This window comes from Pseudorca crassidens, chromosome 20, assembly GCF_039906515.1.
Source record: "Pseudorca crassidens isolate mPseCra1 chromosome 20, mPseCra1.hap1, whole genome shotgun sequence".
NCBI classification, from domain to species: domain Eukaryota; kingdom Metazoa; phylum Chordata; class Mammalia; order Artiodactyla; family Delphinidae; genus Pseudorca; species Pseudorca crassidens.
Genome location: NC_090315.1, coordinates 12,557,644 through 12,578,057, shown reverse-complemented (window position 1 = coordinate 12,578,057; position 20,414 = coordinate 12,557,644). Strand labels below are relative to the sequence as shown.

The window sequence follows — 20,414 nt, the reverse complement described above, 5'->3', positions numbered from 1 at the left end:
TCAGTGAGTCCAGGCTTTCACAGAAAGCAAGAGGTGGTGTTTCTTTGTTTTTGTTTTCATTTTTTTAGGCCACAGAACACACCTCCTGGGATCTTAGTTCCCTGACCAGGAATTGAACCTGGGCCTCCACAGTGAAAGCACGGTGTCTTAACCACTGGACCACACCAGGGAATTCCACAAGAGGCTATTTTTAACACTCAAAGATTCTAGGAAAAGATTCATTGGGGATCTCAGGTTAGTGGAATTTCAGTGTTTGATTTTTTTTTAGGAGGGGAATACAGTAGAAATGTTTTAGTGTGACAACACAAATATTATGGGTTTTATGTGAGTTTCAAAACGGAATGATCGGGACTTCCCTGGTGGTGCAGTGGTGAAGAATCCGCCTGCCGATGCAGGGTACACGGGCTCCATCCCTGGTCCGGGAAGGTCCCATGTGCCGCAGAGCAACTAAGCCCGTGCGCCCCAACTACTGAAGCCCAGGTGCTTAGAGCCCCTGCCCCGCAACAAGAGAAGCCAAGCAATGAGAAGCCAGCGCACTGCAACGAAGACCAACGCAGCCAAAAATTTTTAATTAATTAATTTAAAAAAACCTGAATGATCAAAGTTCACTGTGTGTACTGTGGGATTTCCACATTAGTCCTCTCATTATAGGAGTAAAAAGTTACTCCTATAAAAGAGTTATAAACATAAAATATGCAAAACTGGGAAGCTAATTCTATAGCGTTATCCCTGTTTCCTTCTTGCCATTTTCCCTTGGCAAATGCATGGGACCCTGACACATTCCTATCTTCAAGGAAAAGCCATGTTTGTTCGTTAATTATTACCCCTATCCTAACACAAGAAATAGATATCCCTGCTGCTTGCCTTAACTTGAGTCAATTCTGTCACTGATACTTTCACTGGACGTAGGATCTGTTTCAGCTGATCATGTTCTCTCCCTTGCACCACTGTTACTCCTTTCTACCCAACACCAACCACACCTAATCCTTCCAGGAATGCACCTATTAACTATTTCTCCTATTCAAGGAAACTAGCAGCCTCACAAAATAAAAGAAGTGGAAAGGGGCTTCCCTGGTGGCACAGCGGTTAAGAATCTGCCTGCCCATGCAGCGGACACGGGTTCGAGCCCTGGTCCGGGAAGATGCCACATGCACAGAGCCACTAAGCCTGTGCGCCACAACTACTGAGCCTGCGCTCTAGAGCTCGTGAGCCTCAAGTACTGAAGCCCGCGTGCCTAGAGCCTGTGCTCTGCAGCAAGAGAAGCCACCGCAGTGAGAAGCCCGCGCACCGCAACTAGCGAAAGCCCGCATGCAGCAACAAAGGCTCAACTCAGCCAAAAATAAATAAATTAATTTTTAAAAAAGTGAAAAGGGGGTTAGTGATGAGGAATAAAAGGAGAAGAGGAGGTGATGGGTGATGGAAGGAGAGAAGGAAGAGGAGATGGAAAGGAAAGAGGAGGGTGAGAGCAAGGAAAGTGGGGAGATGGAGAAAAGGGGAAAGAGGAAAGGGAGAGGGAGGGGGAAGAGGAAGGAAACGGGAGAGAGAGAAGAGCTGTAATATTAACTATGTACCCAACACTGTGGTGAGAACTTTACACTGAATCACCTAATGGAGTCTCACCAAGTTTTAGTGGAAGGACTAAAAATAGGACCATTTTACATACAAGAGAGCAAAAGTTCAGAAAAAGTTAAATAAATTTCCCAGGATGTAACAGCTATTGAGATCAGACTCCAAATCCTAACTCTATACTATGCTACCCTTCAGGATGGATTCAAGCCATGCAGATGCCAACCACTAAAGAGATAATGTGATGTAATCGTAAGAATATCTGTTCCAAACTCAATCCTGCCCCCCCCAAATTATCCTTCATGAGCCTCAGTTTTCCCTTCTGTAAATGGGAGCAGCCAACTCCCCTTGCAAGATGTTGGTGGGGATCCTACACGCTCATAAGGTGCTCAATAAATAAATCCTTTCTTCTCCAGTGGTATTTACTTGACCTGTGGTCAGACAGGCTTGGGATGGGTGGGGGAGAGCAAATTTGGACCTTCAAGTCACAGGACAGCGACCCTAAGCGAGGGAAAGAAAAGAGACACTTCAAAGATGATTTCTTCTGGCGCAGAGAATTCTAACCAGATTAAAGGTAAAAACTCGAAATCAAGAAATATCAGCTAATAAAAGAATGAAACAAAGCGACACAAAAGAGGATGTGCAGAGAAGGAAGCAATAGGCATTCGGGATATCTAATTCTGTTAAATTAGTGAGAAGCCTTTGATGTAGAGAAAGACATTAAACCAAGAAACAAAATGCAGAGAAATACCCAGATTCAGACAAAAGAGCTGGAGGAAGTTCACTTTCTTTTGTTTCCAAAAGGGAGAAAAGCCACCTTCACAAATTCTCTCATTCCACCTCCCTTTAAAAACAAAAAGTCTATTGGATTTTCTGCATAACTAATTACATCATCTGGAAAAGGAGAATGCCACAGTATATTAAAAGATGACTATACCATATCCAAGTTGAATTTTTCTAGGGAAAGAAATGTGGGCTCAGCATTAGAAAATCTAGCAATTACATCAACAGATTAAACACAAACATCACACAAAATCAGGAGCGCGAGAGAACGTGATTCAGTTTTTCCTCCATCAGCTGAGGGGAAGTTTTAATTTGGTGTCACTGACTCACAGAACTAAAAGTGACAGCGATAACAGCTAACATTTACAGAACACTTACAATGAGCCAGGAATACGCCAAGAGCTTTACAGGCATTATCCATTTAATACTCAACCTTTCATTCCCACTGCAATCCTCTGAGCAAGATATTATTTATTAACTTTTTTATACAAAAGGAAATGAAGCCTCAGAGAGTTGATATAACTTGCCCAAGGTCACACAGTAAAGTAGCTGAGCTAGTTTTTTGTTGTTGTTGTTCTTGCTTTTTAGCAGTAGAATTGTTTTTTTAAAAAATAGCATCTTGGGGCTTCCCCGGTGGCGCAGTGGTTGAGAGTCTGCGTGCCGATGCAGGGGACATGGGTTCGTGCCAAGGTCTGGGAAGATCCCACATGCCACGGGGCGGCTGGACCCGTGAGCCGTGGCCGCTGAGCCTGCGCGTCCGGAGCCTGTGCTCCGCAACGCAACGGGAGAGGCCACAACAGTGAGAGGTCCACGTAAATAGAATCTTATGTCAAAACCCTCTGTATAAAACAAAGCAGAACTGTGGGTGAACGCCCTTAAGGCAGTGCAAAAACACTGATAGTTATCATTAAGAAACATACCTTGAATTCTTCTGCTAAAAGTACCTCTACCAGTTAGGCTGCTTTGATTACTCCTGTGCCCCCGCGCTCAGAACAGCACCTGGCACATAGGAGGCATTCAATAAGTATTCCTGAATGGGGGGAAAAAAATATATATATATATGTGTGTGTGTATATATATATATATATATATATATATATATATACACACACATGTATACAAACACACAATCTCAATAGTTATTTAAATATATTTGATAAGCTTTAAATAACTCCCCATTATTAAATAAAGCATCTTAAAATAGAAACAAAATATTCCTTTAACTTGCTAAGAAATATCTTTTCCAAATCCACATCCAACATCATAAGTCATGGTGAAACACAAGAGAAACACAAGTAAAGCAAAAAGCAACAAAACATAACGCTCCTAAAACAAGGGCGCCACCTTTAGGAAATTTGACATAATTCACTAGGACAGAATAAAGAAGCATAATATATAAACATTCAAAAAGAAGATAAAATATTAATACTACTTTTTGTTGGTGGAGTTTTTAGCTTTTAACATTATGTTCAGAGGGGTGTGATTTCATCATCACTATATTTCTTTTTTCTTGTAACTTCTATCTTCAATCTATCCAAAGTATACCTTTAATATACTCACCTGCCTTGTTTTTTTTTTTTTTTTTGCAGTACGTGGGCCTCTACACTGTTGTGGCCTTTCGCGTTGCGGAGCACAGGCTCTGGACGCGCAGGCTCAGCGGCCATGGCTCACGGGCCCAGCCGCTCCGCGGCATGTGGGATCTTCCCGGACCGGGGCACGAACCCGCGTCCCCTGCATCGGCAGGCGGACTCTCAACCACTTCGCCACCAGGGAAGCCCAACCTGCCTTGTTTTTGTTAGCTGGCTATAAGCTCCTGGAGAGGAAAGACTGCTGGATTGGTACCTGGGTATTCAGGGTGTATAGCAGGGAAATTTACACCTAATAAACAAATGAATGAGTGCTGCATTTGGGGGTGCTGTGGAGGCAATAAACACCATTTTCATAGGGACTGAAACCAAGCACAACCCTTTGGGACTCTCCCCATGTCCTCTGTCTCTTGAAGTAAAAGACTTTGCTTCAGGCCGCCCCTGAGTCTCAAAAGGCTGGCTCAAGAGTTAATGATTAGGAAAATGTGAACATGTAGTAACAAAGAAAAACTGTTGGGCCAGGAACCTGGTAACAATTTAAACAGTAGGTCAGCCATATAGCAGAGTCACAGGAGTTTTAGTTCCCCCCTAAAGGACACAGATAACAATGTCTGATGCATATTACTGGTTTTTTACAGAAACCAGACTTTCACCAGATGGAAACTGCTAACTACAAGCACATGGACCCCAGACTAATTGAGACCAGAAGGTTGATGATGTTGATGCCCCAAATATCCTGTTACCTCACTACCAACCAATCAGAAGAATGTCCACCAGCTGATCAGGCACCCTGCAACCCACACCCCTAAAGTTGCCTTTAAAAACCCTTGCCTAATCAAAACTACAATGAGGTACCACCTCACGCCAGTCAGAATGGCCATCATTAGAAAGTCTACGAATAACAAATGCTGGAGAGGGCGTGGAGAGAAGGGAACCCTTTTACACTGTTGGTGGGAACGTAAATTGTTGCAGCCACTATGGAAAACAGTATGGAGGTTCCTTAAAAAACTAAAAATAGAGTTGCCATATGATCCAGCAATCCCACTCCTGGGCATATACCCAGAAGAAACTATAATTTGAAAAGATACATGCACCCGTATGTTTATAGCAGCACTATTTACAATAGCCAAGACATGGAAACAACCTAAATGTCCATCAAAGTTGAACAGATAAAGACGATGTGGTATCCTCAGGCCTGGGAGGGCAGGCATCAGTGCCCACTACATAAAATCAGGAGGTGTACGGTGCCCACCTGGGCTCATCTCATAAACGGTGATTGGTCATTCCAATCAAAACTCTATTCACTCTCTGAGAACTCATCAAGTCCTCAAAAATTCTAAATCTTTTGCTACTTTTCCCCTTAAAATTTTTAATAGACTTTATTTTTTTCAGAGCAGTTTTAGGTTCACAGCCCGAGTTCAATCCCTGATTGGGGAACTAAGGTCCCACAAGCTGTGTGCCAAAAAAAAATTCCATACACATAGAAAAGTTTAATGAATAGAACAACACATACCCATATACTCTCCACCCAGGTCAAACAATTATTAACTTTTTGCCGTATTTGCTTGCTCTCTCTTCCTCCCCACCCTGCCACTCGTACTGTGGTTGAATCCTTGAAAGTAAATTTAGACATCATGACTTTTCACCCTTACACATTTCAACATGCATCTTCCAAGAATAAGGACAATCTTCTATAGAGACACAATACCATTATCACATATAAGAAAATTAAGTCTCTGGAAACCCAAATCTCTACACGTTTCGTTAAAATGTACATCTCACTTTCATTACTTTAAAAACAATACGGCTGTTACTTGCAATAAGTTTTCCATCCCTGGTAGCAGAAACTACTTTCAATAAGCATTATAAAAATAAAATGGCAAGAGAGGACAAAATTATCATAATCATCAAATTAAAAAAGAACAAAAAGTTAACAATAGTTTCATAATATCATTGAATATATATCTTTGTTTGAACATTCCCAAATGTTCCAAGAATGTCTTCTGAAGCTTAGTTGTGTTTTAACTAAAAGGCAATCTAGGTCCATGCACTGCATTTGGTTGTTATGCCTCTTTAGCTTTTTTTTTTTTGCAGTACGCGGGCCTCTCACTGTTGTGGCCTCTCCCATTGCGGAGCACAGGCTCCAGACGCGCAGGCTCAGCGGCCATGGCTCACGGGCCCAGCCGCTCCCAGACCGGGGCACGAACCCGTGTCCCCTGCATCGGCAGGCGGCCTCTCAACGACTGCGCCACCAGGGAAGCCCCGCCTCTTTAGCTTTTTAAATTTAGAATAGCATTCACAATTTTCTGGGGCAAGACTTAGGCAAGAGGGCACATTTTAGAGTGTCACACACACACACACACACACACACACACACACAGATCTGGCACTCGGCAATGGTTCAGGACAACCCAAAACCCTAAGCATCAGTTCTTGTGTCTAACACCAGTCAGGCCTCAGAGAAATACTTCTCCACAGCCCTTGCCCTACGTTCTTGAAACAAATATCATAAAGTCCTGTGAGTTGCACCATTATCAAAGCCAGAGATAAACACTCTGTCAAGCTTTGGAGGATGGGAAGGAGTTGACTGACAGAAGCACTTAGGTAAGAGAAGAGAGGAATTTTCCTCTCAGATGAAAGAACACCGAAAGTTATTGCATAATGAAATATTTCCCATCAGTGAAAAGCATTCTCTCTCTCTCTCTTTCAAATAGTCCAAGTTGTGATTCTGGAGGGATTCATAAATGAGTTTGATATTAGTAGTTGCTCAAGGTAGCCGTGTGGGGTTGAATAGTGTCACCCCCCCAAATTCTTGTCTACTCAGAACCTCAAAATGTGACCTTATTTGGAAATAAGTTCTTTGCAGACATAATCGGTTAAGATAAGGTCATACTGAATATTACAGTGGGCCCTAAATCCAATGACTGGTATCTTTATAAGGAGAGGAGAGGACACACACACACACACACACACACACACACACACACACACACACACAGAAGAAAGCCATGTGAAGATGGAGGCAGAGATTGGAGTGGTGCAGCTATAAGGCAAGGAATGCCAAGAGCATTCTTTAATTTCTTTCAGCGATGTTCCGTTATTTTCATTGTACAAATCCTTCACTTTCTTGGTTAATTCCTAAGTATTTTATTCTTTTTGATGCTATTATAAATAGAATTGTTTTTGTAATTTCCTTTTCAGATTGTTCACTGTTCGCGTATAGAAATGAAACTGATTTTTGTGTGTTGAATTTGTATCCTGCTACTTTGCTGAATTCATTTGTTAGCTCTGAAAGTTTTTTTTTTTTTTGAAAGGTTTTTTTTTGTGTGTGTAATCTTTAGGGTGTTCTACATACAAGATCATATATGCAAATAGAGATAATTTTACTTCTTCCTTTCCAATTTGGATGTCTTTCATTTCTTTTTCTTGCCTAACTGGTCTGCTAGAACTTCCCTAGTACCATATTGAATAGAAGCAGTGAAAACAGACATTCTTGCCTTGTTCCTGATCTTACAGGAAATGCTTTCAGTCTTTCACCATTGACTATGGCACTGTGGATTTTTCATATATGACTTTAATTATGTTGAGGTAGTTTCCTTCTATTCCTAGTTTGTTAGTGTTTTATCATGAAAGGATGTTGAATTCTGTCAAATGCTTTTCCTGCATTAATTAAGATGATCATGTGTGTGTTTTTTTTCTTTCATTCTGTTGATGTGATATATTACATTGATCGACTTTCATTTGGTGAACCATCCTTACATTCTAGGAATAAATCTCGTACTTGGCCTTGGTTTATAGTCCTTTTAATATGCTGATAAATTATGTTGCTAGCATTTTCTTGAGGATTTTTGAATCAATGTTCATAAGGATATTGGCCTGTAGTCTTCTTTTCTTATAGTATCTTTGTCTGGCTTTGGTATCTGATTAATGCTGGTCTCACAGAATGTGTTAGAAAGTGTTCCCTCCTCCTCAATTTTTTAGGAAAAGTTTGAGAAGAATTGGTATTAGTTCTTTTTTAAATGTTTGGTAGAATTGACCAGTGAAGCCATCAGGTCAAGGGTTTTCTTTGTTGAGAGATTTTTCTTATTGCTGATTCAATCTCTTTACTAGTTACAGGTCTTTTCAAATTTTCTATTTCTTTATGATTTAGTCTTGGTAGGTTTTGTGTTTATAGGAATTTGTCCGTTTCATCTAGGTTACCCAATTTGTTAGAGTACAGTTATTCACAATCCTCTCTTATACTCCTTTCTGTAGAATCGGTAGTAATACCCCCAGTTTCATTTCTGATTTTAATAAATTAAGTCTCTTTTTTCTTAGTCCATATAGGTAAAGGTTTGTTAATTTTGTTGACCTTTTAGAAGAACCAACTTTTGGTTTCATTGGTCTTCTCTACTGTTTTCTATTCTCTATTTTGTTTATCTCTGCTCTAATATTTATTATTTCCTTCCTTCTGTTAGCTTTGGGCTTGTCTGCTCTTCTTTTTCTAGTTCCTTAAGTTGTAAAGTTCGATTGTTGATTTAGTATCTTTCTTATTTTTTAATGTAAGCATTTATAGCTATAAATTTCCCCCTTAGCATTGCTTCCACTACTTCTAATTTTCCCCATGATTTCTTCTTTGATTTATTGCTTGTTTAAAAGTGTTGAAAAAAAAAAAAAAAGTGTTGTTTAATTTCCACAACTTGGTGAATTTTCCAGTTCTCCTTTTGTGATTAATTTCTAACTTCACGCCGTTATGGTCAGATAAGATAAATACTTTGTACGTATCTTTCTTTTAAATCTGTTGAGACTTCATTTGCCACCTAACTTATGGTCTATCCTGGAAAATGTCCCATGTACACTTGAGAATAATGTGTATTCTATTGTTGTTGGGTAGAGCCTTCTGTATACGTCTGTTAGAGTTAGTTGTTTTTGTGGGTTAAGTCCTCTATTTCCTTACTTACCCACTGTCTAGTTGTTCTATCCATTAGCATGAATGGAGTACTGAAATCTCCAACTATTACTATTTCTCCTTTCAATTTCAGTTTTTGCTTTATATATTTTGATAGTTGGTCATTAGGTGTGCATATGTTATAATTTTATATCTTCTTGCTGTAGTAAACCGTTTATTAATATATAATGTCCTTCTTTGTCTCTTACAAACTTTTGATTTAAAGTCTATTTTGTCTGATACCATATAGCCACCCCACTCCCTTTTGTTTAGTGTTTGCATGAAATATCTTTTTCCATCCTTTCACTGTCAAGCTGTTTGTGTCTTTGGATCTCAAGTGAGTGTCTTGTAGACAGCGTACAGTTGGATCATATATTTTTACCCATTCTACCAATCTCTATCTTTTGATTGGAGAGTTTAATCATTTACAATTAAAGTAATTACTGATAAGGAGGGACATGCTTCCGTCATTGTGTTATTTGTTTTCTGTATGCTCTTTAGCTTTTTTGTCCCTCATTTCCTGCATTACTGTCCTCTTTTGTGTTTAGTTGATTTTTTGTAGTAAAATGTTTAAATTCCTTTCACATTTCCTTTTGTGTATATTCCATAGCTGTTTTCTTTGTGGTTACCATGGGATTACATTTAACTCCCTAAAGTTATAACACTCTAATTTGCATTTATACCACCTTATCTTCAATAACACACAAAACTCTGTGCGTTGACAGCTCCATCCCCACCCCCTTTAGGTTATTAATGTCACAATATTACATTTTTAAATATTGTGTGCCCCTAAATAAACGAATAATTATTTGTAATGGATTAGTCTCTTCAATAAGGTAGAAAACAAGACTTAGAGTTACAAACCAAAGTTACAGTTATACTAGCTTTTACTAATAATTGGGGTTTTTCTCTTTAAATGTATTAGTTCCTTAAATCATGTAGAAAACGAAAAGCACAGTTACAAACCATTGTTACAATACTAGCTTTTATAATTGCCCATGTATTTACCTTTATTGCGATCTTTATTTCTCCATACAGCTTCAAGTTACTATCTAGTGTCTTAATTCTACTCTGCAGGACTCACTTGAGCATTTCTTGCAAGGCAGGTCTAGTGGTCAGGAACTCCCTCAGCTTTCATTTATGTGGGAATGTCTTAACTTCTCCCTCACTTTTTTTTTTTTTTTTTTTTTTTTTTGCGGTACGCAGGCCTCTCACTGTTGTGGCCTCTCCCGTTGCAGAGCACAGGCTCTGGACGCGCAGGCTCAGTGGCCATGGCTAACGGGCCCAGCCGCTCCGCGGCATGTGGGATCTTCCCGGACCGGGGCACGAACCCGCATCCCCTGCATCAGCAGGCAGACTCTCAACCAGTGCGCCACCAGGGAAGCCCCTCCCTCACTTTTGAAGGACAATTTTGCTGGGTATAGAATTCTTAGTTGACAGGTTTTTTTTTCCTTTCAGCCCTTTGACCCTCTGTCTTCTGACCTCCAAAGTTTCTGATGGGTAATTTTCTGGATATCTTATTGAGCATCCTTTGTATGTGATGATTTGCTTCTCTCTTGCTGCTTTCAAGATTCTCTCTTTGTCTTTTGAAAGTTTGATTATAATGTGTCTCAGGGTGGCTCTTTCTGAGTTCATGTTACCTGGAGTTTGTTGAACTTTCTGGATATTTATATTCATGTCTTTCATGAAATCTGGGGATTTTTCAACCATTATTTCTTCAAATATTCTCTCACTGTGCTCTCTCTCTCCCTCTCTGTTTTCTAGGACACCCATGATTCGTGTGTTGGTTTCCTTGATGGTATCCCACAGGACCCTTAGGTTGTGCTCACTTTTCTTCAATCTTTTTTTCTGTATCTCATACTTGATAATTTCCATTATTTATATTCAAGCCCACTAATTCTTTCTTTTGCCTGATCAAGTCTGCCTCTGAATCCCTCAACTGAATTTTTCACTTCAGTTATTGTACCTTTCAGCTCCAGAATTTCTTTTTGGTTTCTTTTTAGGTTTTCTATCCCTTTATTGATATTTTCATTTTGTTCACACATTGTCTTCTTGACTTTCTCCATATCTTCCTTTAGTTCTTTGAGAATTTTAAGACAGTTGTTCTAAAGTCTTTGTCTAATATATCTGCCATTAGGTCTTTTTCAAGGACAGTTTCTGTTAATTTTTTTTTCCTTTGAATGGCCATACTTTCCTGTTTCTTTGTATGCCTTGTGATTTTTTTTTGGTTGAACACTGGACATTTGAATCTAAGGAAGTGGTAATTCTGCACATCAGATTCTTCTCCTCCCCCAGGGTTTGTTGTTTTTATTGTTTTCATGGAAGTTTCAGGTTGTTGTTGTTTTTTTGATTGTTGTAGGCTGTCTCTGTGCAGAGGATCAGCCTGAGGTGTAAACTTAAGTTCTTCTCAGGTCTTTTCTGAGCCTCTTCTTGGATATGCACTGTCGCTTCCTAATTTTCCCCATATGTGTAGTTGTTTTTCAATGTCCTTGTTTTTAATGTCTGGCTCTCAAAAGAGGAAGAAGTAAAAATGAACGGGGGAGAAAAGGTACCAGCCAGGTAAGTCGCCTGGAAGTCAGTTTAGCTGGAGAGAGAGGGGCTCACAACAATGGGGGAAGGTGCAACAACCTCAGCTGCCCACCTCTTTGTCTGCGATCAAAGGCGGCAATCAGGGCTTCCCTGGTGGCGCAGTGGTTGAGAGTCCGGCAGGGGACACGGGTTCGTGCTCCGGTCCAGGAAGATCCCACATGCCGCGGAGCTGCTGGGCCCGTGAGCCATGGCCGCTGAGCCTGCGCGTCCGGAGCCTGTGCTCCGCAACGGGAGAGGCCATAACAGTGAGAGGCCCGCGTACCGGGAAAAAAAAAAAAAAAAAAAAAAAGCGGCAATCAGTGATCAGAGCACAGATCCCCGACATTTGGAGGACAGGGTCCTTGCTGCCCTCTAGCTCCCACAAGCTGCATGCAAATTGCTCCTGGAACACAACATAGCAGCCTGTCACACGGCTGGGGGTGTTGGATGGGTAGCTGCTACTGTGCTGAGAGATGAGATTGACTGAAATGAACCGCAATTTACCATCAAGCTTTCCTCTGGAAGTTGTTAAGCCTTCAACAGACTCCAGAGTTCCAAAACAGTTATATCAGACAGACACTGCCAGTGCAACTGTTGTCCAGGTGGGGAGACAGCTTCCTAGTGCTTCTTACTCTGCCAGCTTCCCACTGTTTGCCATAGTTATTTAGGCTGAACAGCTTAGATCAGTAGTTCTAACTACAAAGTAAAAGGGAATTTGTGGGGCAAAGGAGCACGTTAAATGACACCACAGGGATACGATCAGTGAAATCCAGACTGCAGGAACTCTGAAAGACAGTGACCTAGCTTTGTCAAAAGTTCATTTTAGTGGAATAAAAAGAGACAGGAAGGAAGCTACAGCTTAAAAGAGACTTAAACACACAAAATCAAGTGCAATGTGTAAACTTCACTTGGATCCTGACTTGAAAAAACAAGAAAAGATATTTTTATGAGACAGGTAAGGAAATTTATTCATTGATTGGCTATTTAACCATACGAGGTATTTTAAATTCTATTAGACATGAGAACTGAAACTATGCATTTCAACATGACTTAATGGTTTGTTCCAAGAAAGTCTTGCCTAGAAGGATAAGTCTGAAAAAAAATAATTCATTACTTACCCCCGGAAATGCATGCGAACCAATTTATCTAAGCAAACAGTTTATTCACCTGGGCAAACAGCTCCCCTTTCAGGATTACAGATTGCTCACGTAGGCAAAGAGCTCACTTATTACACTACAGTTTGCTTATCAAGAGGCTTGTTTGAAGACTATCGATTCGTTGTGTTCACCAACCCTACATTATTGTGCCATAATCGTTGCTTAATCTTATCCAGTTCCTTGCTTTGAAAAATCCATCTCAAGTAGCCTTACTTAATTTTCCCCTTTGTGGCACTACTGACATTCTGTGGTCTTTGTGAGAGCCAACTGTTAACAGGTATAATAATATTTTTCTGGCATGTTTATTTAAAAGGGGGGGGGCTTAACATATCTGGACAAAACTGTAATTCAAAAAGATACATGCACCCCAAAATTCATAGCAGCACTATTTACAATAGCCAAGACGTGGAAGAAACCTAACTGTCCATTGACAGATGAATGGATAAAGAAGATGTGGTGTATATATACACAATGGAATATTAGCCATAAAAAAGAATGAAATAATGTCATTTACAGCAACACAGATGGACCTAGAGATCATCATACTAAGTGAAGTAAGTCAGAAAGAGAAATACAAATAGCATGTGATGTCACTTACATGTGGAATCTAAAATATGACACAAATGAACCTATCTATGAAACAGAAACAGACTCACAGACACAGAGAACAGACGTGTAGCTGCTAAGGGGGAGGGGGTTTGGGAAGGGATGGATTAGGAGTTTGGGATTAGCAGATGCAAACTATTATATACAGGATGGATAAACAACAAGGTCCTACTGTATAGCACAGGGAACTATATTCAATATCCTGTGATAAACCACAATGTAAAAGAATATAAAAAATAACATGCATATATATATATATACATATATATATATATAACTGAATCACTTTGCTGTACAGCAGAAATTAACACATTGTAAATCAACTATACTTCAATTTAAAAAAACAAAAAAAAGGGGGGGACATATTTTTGAAGAAATAGACTGAAGGACTTACAAATTTCATGAAACAAAGTCTGAGATTTGCTTCAATGTAATATGGGATGGAGAGAGGTGGGGGCATAGAAGAAATAACATCGACCATAAGTTGAAAATTGTTAAGCTCATTGGTAGCTACATAGGGTTTCCTATACTATTTTTGTCTACTTATGTATATGTTTGAAATCGTCCAAAATAAAAGTTTTTTTTTTTAAGTTGAGAGTTACTTTTTTTTTTTTTAATAAATTTATTTATTTTATTTATTTATTTTTGGCTGCGTTGGGTCTTTGTTGCTGCGCACAGGCTTTCTCTAGTTGCGGTGAGCGGGGGCTGCTCTTCGTCGTGGTGCGCGAGTTTCTCATGGCAGTGGCTTCTCTTGCTGCGGAGCACGGGCTCTAGGTGCGCGGGCTCAGTAGTTGTGGCGCACGGGCTTAGATGCTCCGCGGCATGTGGGATCTTCTTGGGCCAGGGCTCGAACACATGTCCCCCGCATTGGCTAGCGGATTCTCAAACCAGGTGGATTGTTCCCTGTGCCACCAGGTAAGTCCCCAAGAGTTTTTTCGTTTTTGGGGGTTTTTTGCGGTACGCGGGCCTCTCACTATCGTGGCCCCTCCCGTTGTGGAGCACAGGCTCCGGACACGCAGGCTCAGCGGCCATGGCTCAGGGCCCAGCCGCTCCACGGCACGTGGGGTCCTACCGGACCGGGGCACGAACCCGCGTCCCCTGCATCGGCAGGCGGACTCCCAACCACCGTGCCACCAGGGAAGCCCTGCAGGAGTTTTTTTAAGTGTGCTACTCAAACCACATCATTGGAGCTATGCTGGATCTTCCTCTCCTACCCTATTAGCATATCGAACCTTCAAATTTCCTCTAGAATCTGACCATTTCTCATGACCTCCACTGCTACTTCCCTGGTCCAAGCCACCACATTTTCCCACCTTGGTTATTGCAATGGTCTCTATGTTTCAACCTTTGCTCTTCCCCAATCCCCTTCTATTCTCAACACAGCAGCCAGAGAGATCCTTTTTAAAAATAAGTCTAGAGAATTCCCTGGTGGTCCAGGGGTGAGGACTTGGCACATTCACTGCTGGAGCCCAGGTTCTATCCCCCGCAAGCTGCGCAGCGAGGCCAAAAAAAAAAAGGCTAAGAGTCAAGGTCAAAGTTCTTACAACGGTCTACAAGGTCCTACACTCTCTATACCAACCCCTTTCTCTCTGACCCCTTCCCCTAAGACACATGCCTTGGGCCCCTCTACCCCGTCTACTCCAGCCACATTGACCTTCCTGTTCTGCTAAGGCACCAGGCACACTCCTACCTCAGGACCTTTGCACGTGCTGTTCCTTCTGATGCCTCCTTCAGGTCTTCACACAAATGTCCCCTTCTCAAGGAGACCTTCGCTGACCACCCTATATAAAACTGCAACCATCTTCCCCAACCCAGGCACTCCCTCTTCCCCACCTGTTTTCTCTCCTTTGCACTCATCGCCATCATATGTCAAACTTTACAGTATTTAGCGTCTCCCTCCTTAGAAAACAAGTCCCACATGAGCAGGGATTTCTGTCTATTCTGTCCCTGCAGTAGCCCGAGTGACTGGAACAGTGCCTGGAACAGAACAGGTGCTCAGTAAATATTTATCCAATGACTTTGGTCACTATTGTCTTCCCTACCGTGTCCTCGGCCACTTCACGATTCCTCCAGTGTTCAAATTTAGGTGCTAAATCCAGATGGGATACTTGGGAAAGCAAGTTTGAATTTTTAAAAAATTATCCTAGCGGAAGAGAGGCAGGGCCTTAGCACTGCAGTCTACAGCGGTGCATGGAAATGATGCACCGTGGAGCAGAACACTGTGAAGGGTGCCTCTGGGGTGGTGCCCCCCAGTGGTGGACCCAGGTCTTCAGACAATGGCATTACCCATAAATGATCTAGTGTGCCAGCAGATTGGAAAAGATGCTCAATTTCCCTCCCTGGGAACCCAGGAAATGCAAACTAAAACACCAATAAATTACCTTGGCAGCTTTCCAAACAAGGGAAGGAACTAGTCAGAAACGAGCAAACTTTGTTCAGGACAAACTTTGAATGCAGTGTTCTGATTTTCTCAGCATGTCTCAAGACAAATGACTCAGATTCCTGACTCATTTTAAAAGACAGAAATAATAGGAGACTTCCCTGGCGGTCCAGGGGTTAAGACTCAGCACTTCCACTGCAGGGGGCACTGGTTCTATCCCTGGTCCGGGAAACTAAGATCCTGCATGCCGCATGGCTCAGCAAAAAAAAAAATAAAAAAAAAATAAAAAAATTATACGGTGGAGTTGAAAAATACCAGTACCCAACTTTGAAAAAAAATGTTTGGCAGTACCTACTGAGACTAACATACGTTTGCCCTATGACCTCGTTAATTCCACATCTGGGTATATACCCAAGAAAAATGAGTGCATATCTCCATAGACAAGGATGCTCTATTCATAATAGCTAAAAACTGGAAAAAACCCACATGTCCATCAACAATAGACTTGGGTAAATAAGTGTGGTACGTTCATAAGATGAAATGCTTCACAGCAATATTTTTTTTTTGGCTGTACCGTGCCGCTCACGGGATCTTAGTTCCCCCGACCAGGGATCGAACCCGGGCCACAGCACTGAAAGCGCCGAGTCCTAACCACCACCAGGGAATTCCCTTCACAGCAATTAAAAAAATAACAATACTGCTACGTGCAACAACATGACTGAATCTCACAACACAATGTTGAGTGAAAGACAAAAGAGTACATCATTGAATGATTCCTTTTATGTAAGTATCAACTCACGGTGAGAGAAATCAGAAAGTGGTCGCCCCTGGGTGGTACTGACTGGAAGAGGGCACAAGGAAACCTTCTGGAATGATTAGAATGTTCTATATCTGGACCTAGGTGGCAGTGACATGAACGAACACATATGTATACAAATATAAATGCATCAAGCTGCACACTTTGTACTCTAAGTTATGCTGCAATAAAAAGTTTAAATTTTTAAAATTTTAAATAAATAGAATAGAATAAATGACTAGTATGCTGGTACTTTCAAGACACGAAATGCCAGAATGCAGGACTGGTCGGGGGAGTACACACATGGAGAACTGGGCCCAGGTTCTTAGATTCCCACTCTCACCACTAGGTGGCTCTCTCTCCTCCCTGAAGCCTCTCTGACCAAGTCTCTGGGAGGGAAAACCAGCTGAAGATGACATTGCCCACTTAGAAATATCACTGGTGGTGGAGGGTTGTGTGCTCCAGGAAAGGAGAGCATGGGCCTAGGGTGGGAATGCTGAATAATGATGCCGGCCTCACTACAGAGGACTGTAGCCCTTTCAAAGCTAGGTTTTGAATCCCAGCTCTGTCATTTCCTAGCTGTGTGACCTTGGGAATGTTTCTTAACTTCTCTGTGCCCCAGTATCCTCATTTATACAGTGGAAATAATAGTACTACATACCTTGTGGTGTGGTTGTTTTTGTTCGTGTGAAATGAGTTAGTCTTCATGAAGCTCTTAGAACATTACCTGGCAAAAAGGAAGAGCTCAAAGTCATTAATTGAATAATCTTAAGAGATGAAATCTCAGTAAGCAATAAGGGAAGACCTGGCATCCCACTTCTTCAGAGACCAACTGGGTATGGGGAGCTTGGCTAAACTGGAGATGCCATTCTGGTTTCTATGTTCTCTTCCAGAACCTGATGGCCCAATCATAGCCACCACAGCCAGTGCTGGTCCAAATCTGTGGCCCAGAGGGTTTCATGAATCTTTCTGTAGGTACCAAACTTGTGTGCCTCTGTGTGGGAGACAGAATAATGCCCTCCCTAAAATGTCATGTCCTAATCCCTGGGACCTGTGACTATGTGACCTTACATAGCAAAAGGGATTTTGCAGGTGTGATTAAATTAAGGATCTTGAGATGGAAAGATTATCCTGGATTATCAGGAAAGGTCCAGTGTGACTACCTAGGGTCCTTATAAGAGGGAGGCAGGAGGATCAGAGTCAGAGAAGGAGATGTGACAACAGAAGCAGAAATCAGAGTGACGGGGCCAGGAGCCAAGGAATACAGGCAGCCTCTGGAAACTGGAAAAGGCAAGGAGTGGATTCTCTTCTAGAACCTCTTTAAGGAAGACGGCCTTTGATTTTAGCCCAGTAAGACCTATTTAAGATTTCCGACCTCCAGAACTGTAAGTAAGCCTGTGTTATTTTATGCCACTAAGTTTGCGGTCATTTGTTACAAGCAGCAATTGGAAACTGATACACTCAATTCAAGCAATGTCTGGACAACTTGGTGGTGTTTGCAGTTGTACATCTGAATTTTCTTTATTCAAACAGGAAATACAATCTCATGGTTCAAATACTGAATTCTCAAAATTCAGTAAGTATATCCAAGTACCGTGGAAAATTGTTTCTCGGTATTTAGCTAAACATATGCATACCCTTTAACCCTGCACTTCCAGCCCAGCCTAGGTACTCAACAGGAGTGCACAGGTATGTCCACCAAAGGACCTCTACAAGAATGTTCCTAGCAGCAATATTTGTCGTTGCCAAAACTTGGAAGCAATCCGAATGCCTGTAAACAGTAGAATGGATAAATAAAGACTCAGCATTTCACACCCAGCCACCTTGGGCCCTGAATCTTTCCCCTTTACAGCGTGAAGGAGTGAGTATCAATGTGCCTGGCAGAGTATGATGCATTATGAATAGTTAAAGTATCAACAGTCAGTATTTATGGAGGGCTTCCGACCACAGCAGGGTTTGAAGCACTTTACATGGGTCCACTCACCTCTTCCTCACAACAACACTGTGAAGGCAGTGCTTTTACTAGCCCCATTTTACAGATGAGGAAACTGAGGCACAGAAAAGTCTAAGTAAGATGCTAAAAGCATGCTTACTAGTGCAGAGCGAGAATTTGAACCCCAGCAGTCTGGCTCCACTGTGAGAGACACAGAAAGCCAGGAGTAGGGTATAGCCTGGGGGTGCCAAGATTGCCCCTAGGCAGCTGGGAAATGTGGGACCCTCAGGACTCAAGCTGCAAGAGGCCAGCTGCCTCAAGGCCCTGTCTGGAAGCACTTTCTAATCATTGGGCTGTCCCAACAAATGGGCAGCCTTCCCAGGAGGCTGATGGGCACAGGCTGAGGGTGACAGAGTGTGGGGCTGATAAAGTCCTTCCAGCTCCACGCTGGGTGATGGGACATTTGTTCCTGGTGCGATGGTCAGTGCTGAAGAAGCCCTTAGGGATGCAGTGATAAGAGTGGGGAGAGCTGGGAGCATCTTCAGCGTTGCAAAAGCCCAACACTTAGACCAGGTTCCTTGCTCTGGGCCAGAATAGTATCTCTGAGTGGCTGGGACATACCTGTGTCTCTCAGTGCTCTGAGATCAAGAACCAAAAAATCTGAGTTCTGGGCTTCCCTGGTGGCACAGTGGTTAAGAATCCGCCTGCCAATGCAGGAGACACAGGTTCGAGCCCTGGTCCAGGAAGAACCCACATGCCGCAGAGCAACTAAGCTCATGCGCCACAACTACTGAGCCTGTGCTCTAGAGCCCGTGCACCACAACTACTGAGCCCATGTGCCACAACTACTGAAGCCCGCAGCCTAGAGCCTGTGCTCCACAACAAGAGAAGCCACCGCAATGAGAAGCCCGCGCACCGCAACAAAGAGTAGACCCCACTTGCCACAACTAGAGAAAGCCTGAGGGCAGCAACATAGACCCATCGCAGCCAAAAATAAATACATTTTAAAAAAGAAAAAAAAATTGAGTTCTGATTGGTAAAACACGGGGAAATTAATTAACACTCCAAATGCACCATGAGGGACCAAATGTGGAAGACTGAGCTTGGGTTTGCCAGGCGAGCTGTAAAAGGATCACTGTTCTTACGGACTTGAGCTCCTCAAAGCCTGTGAGCCCTGAGGACATGAAGGTTACTCCAGACCAGGAACCAGGAAAAACACACACCCACAGTTACTGTAAGAATGACAGCTGCAGAGAGACCAGTCCTGCCATTCTACATCCTGTGGTGCTGGAGAGATGGGAGTGTTACGGGAACCACTGACTGAAACTGCTCACCCTGGCCAGGCACCACAGTAACCATTTGCAGGAGTTTCTTAAACAGGAGGTCCTGGTAAGGAACGCGGAACTCACTCGCTACCACCAACCGGAAGAATTCAGGAAAGGTCAAAAGGAGAGAGGAGACTCCAGTCCATATGTCCTACCAGCCTCCCAGAGTCCTCGCTTGAATCCATCTTGGTTGAGTGATGCGAGCTCCACCAGGAAGGACTTATAGTCAGAGTGATTGGCCAGAGAGAACCCGGAAACTAATCCCATTACCATCAAACCCGAAACTGCAAGCCACGTGGCAGAGCAGTCCTCCTGGGTTCCCTTACCCTGCTGCTCTCCGCCCAGGTGCCCCTTCCCAGTAAAGTCTCGTGCTTTGTCAGCAAATGTGTCTCCTTGGACAGTTCATTTCCGAGTGTTAGACAAGAGCCCTGGAAGGGGTCCCCCCTCCTGCAACAGGAGTGTGTCTGAATCCATGCCTCATGCCCCTGTGCCAGGACAGCTGTCTCTATTCTGCTGGTGACAGCGTAGCCAGCCTCGCTTTTTGTATCCAGGGAAGTTCTAGAATCATCTGGGTCCAATCATTTTTACAAGCAGCAAAAGTTCTGGGAAACTGGCTTGTGGAAACCACTAAATCTTCCTGGCTTGTCAAATGGAAATAATCGTAGTCTGGCTATATAGAGCTGTTGTGATGATTAAGTGGCTTCTGCAGGGCATGCAGCATGGAAGGCGGGTTTGCAAAGCCCAAAGCTTACACAAGAACTAGGAGGAAAGGTTTTGAAATGACTCA

At 42.4% G+C, this 20,414-nt stretch overlaps 1 protein-coding gene across 1 annotated transcript in view; it reads right to left on the bottom strand.

Annotated features, from left to right (window-relative positions):
• The window catches only part of CXCL17 (C-X-C motif chemokine ligand 17), a 95,469-nt gene extending 75,622 nt beyond the window's left edge, over positions 1–19,847 (bottom strand). The window contains exons 1-4 of the mRNA XM_067719886.1: positions 19,712–19,847; positions 17,031–17,096; positions 11,504–15,170; positions 3,270–3,379 (exon numbers count right to left, since the gene is read on the bottom strand). The gene's annotated coding sequence lies outside the window, so the exon portion shown is untranslated. The remainder of the gene's footprint in view (positions 1–3,269; positions 3,380–11,503; positions 15,171–17,030; positions 17,097–19,711) is intronic.
• Positions 19,848–20,414: the final 567 nt, after the last annotated feature.